This window comes from Thamnophis sirtalis, unplaced genomic scaffold, assembly GCF_051295495.1.
Source record: "Thamnophis sirtalis isolate CommonGarterSnake01/CBP01778 unplaced genomic scaffold, rThaSir2_p1.2 scaffold_1, whole genome shotgun sequence".
Lineage (NCBI taxonomy): Eukaryota > Metazoa > Chordata > Lepidosauria > Squamata > Natricidae > Thamnophis > Thamnophis sirtalis.
This window is the reverse complement of record NW_028261381.1, coordinates 102,195,819-102,198,358: the sequence shown is the minus strand read 5'-3', so window position 1 is coordinate 102,198,358 and position 2,540 is coordinate 102,195,819.

Here is a 2,540-nt window from a genome sequence, read left to right as displayed (position 1 = left end):
AAAGTTTTACTGTGATTCCAGTCCTGGCTGAGTGGGTGGGTTGAGAAGGCGATTGTTGGGACAGAGAGCTCAAATTGATAGGTTATGATGCTCTTCAGAGTTCTGACCTTTTCTCTATCTGGTTCTACCTGAAGTCTCTGGGGGAAATCATCTTCTGGTTTGGATTGATGTATCATCAAAAAGTAAATAATACTCAGTTATGCATATTCACTCCCTAGTATTTTTGGATTTGGCTTGATATAAGATGCTAATAGTATCCCAGTTGAAACTGTGGTTGAGTCATCATATCACATACAAGGCAAGGACTGTTAAGAGCCACAATGTAGAAGACAGGCAGAAGACTAGCAGAGCACTTCATGAACATCAGAAGACATGGTGAAATCTCACAACATGTGGAGAAGATCAACCATAATTCCAGTATCTGCTGTAATGTTTTATTCACTCATGTTTGATTAGCATGCTTGTTAACCCATTTTCCTGCCTGAGATCGCTCCTCTGTCACCCCATTTTCCCCAATCTACTTTTACAAAAGCTATTTCAATTATTGGAATCTCTTTGTATTGCATGTGTTCTAATTTAGCATTATTTTTACTTGTCCCACTAGAAGTGGTTTAAAAGCTGTAGAATATGTCTATAATCCCTCCTATTCCTTGACCTTAAGCCAAAACGATGTGGTGATTTTTTTAAAATACCCTCAGGGCTCTTTGTGCATGTATCTGCTACATGTATAAGAGGAAGAGAGAAAAAAAAGAATGAGAATGAGAGAGAAACCTGAAATGGTAATGGAATGAATGGAGAGGTAACAAAATCTGAATTAACCAAACTTGACCATAAAGAAGAAAGTCAAACTAGATCCACTGGATTACATTAAAAACTATATTATCTAGACAAACAAATCTGCACTCCTGTTCACCTATGGAGGTTCACATGAAACTTCCATTCTTTAAAACAGCCCACATGAACTAACAGCATAGCCCCCCTCCCTTTGGTCTCTTAGATCAGCATGGCATAATAGGGCTATTATGATATGTGCTTACACTATAAATACCAATGTAAAAGGGAAATTTTCAACATCTGATTACTTCTTATGCAGTTATGAACTAAACCTTAGAGTATGACTCTGTGGAGCATACATTTACTAGGTTCGTGAGAGTAAGTGGCATACAAGTATTTGTACTAATAGATGGTATATGAACATTTGTAATAGGTACTGGTAAATACTTGTGATTCCAGACCAATCAATTGCACTTCAGAATGTCAGCATAATGGCACTTCAGAAATGAAATAGGCTCCAGTGTAGATCCTACTGGTATTTTGCTGATAAGGGTTGAATCAATGGGAAGGAAAATAAGACCCAATTAACTGTTCTGCCAAATGAAACCAATTATGCACATAGTTCAGTTTTCAATACCTAAATGTGGTAAGATGCCATTCAAAACTCATAAGCAAAGCATTAAAATAAGGACTATTCTTATTCCTGGAATCTGCTTCTCAAAGATCTGCTGCAGTTGAGCATGGAAGTTCCACAAATAGACCACTTTTCCCTGAGTGTAATGACTCTTTACTTAAAGCTACTTAAACCAATGGTATAATTTTAGTAATTGAACTATAAGTTCATGTTGTTTTGTGGAAGATGTAGTTCATTTGTAGTTCAAATGTTTGGGCCTATTATTATTGTGGTTCATTGTACGATAATCAGATGTTCAGACTGGAGTTTGCATTTTTGTCCACCTATTGAGTCCTTTCCAATGACCTGGGTGAGGTAGATGGTGATGTTTGATGGTGTTAAAGGTATCATTGCAGGATATAAACTGTTCCAAGTCAAGCTGCCTTTTGCATTGACCGATGGTGAGTTTTGCCAATGCCGATAGTGTTCAAGTGGTGCTCCAGTTGTTTTAGGATTGCACCCAAGTTACCTATTATTATTGGTATTACCTTTGCTGTCTTTTGCAGCAGTCATTCTATTTTTATTTGAAGGACTTTGTATTTTGTTATTCTCTTTTATTCTGCTGCCTCCAGGTCCTGCCACATCCACTATACATACTTTTTTTGTCTTTTGTTAAGTCTGGGGTATTATGTGTCAGGTACCTGTCTGCCTGAATTCTACAGTCCCAGATCACTTCAGCTTCTTCATTTTCTATTACTTGTCTATTTTACAGTCTCATGAGTTCTTACATGCAGGCAAATGGCATTTCTTGCAGATCTTCCAATACATCATTGTTGCTACTTTGTCATGCTGCTGTTTGCTGTTGTTGTTGTTATCCTGTAAACTGCCCAGAGTCACGGTATTAGTGACATGGGCAATGTAGAAACCAATCAATCAATCAATCAAATAAAGAACAGATCAATGTAGGAATCATAATCTCATGGAAAAGACCTTACATGTCAACTCTTTAATCACTGCATGATTCAATTACAGCTGAAGTCCCCACATGGTGTTTTGGTCACCAGTATTCCTGAGGATGTCTCATTTTGAAAACTTGCCAGGCTCTTTTCTCTATCTGGTTTTTGACATTATAACTAATATTTTACTTGCTATC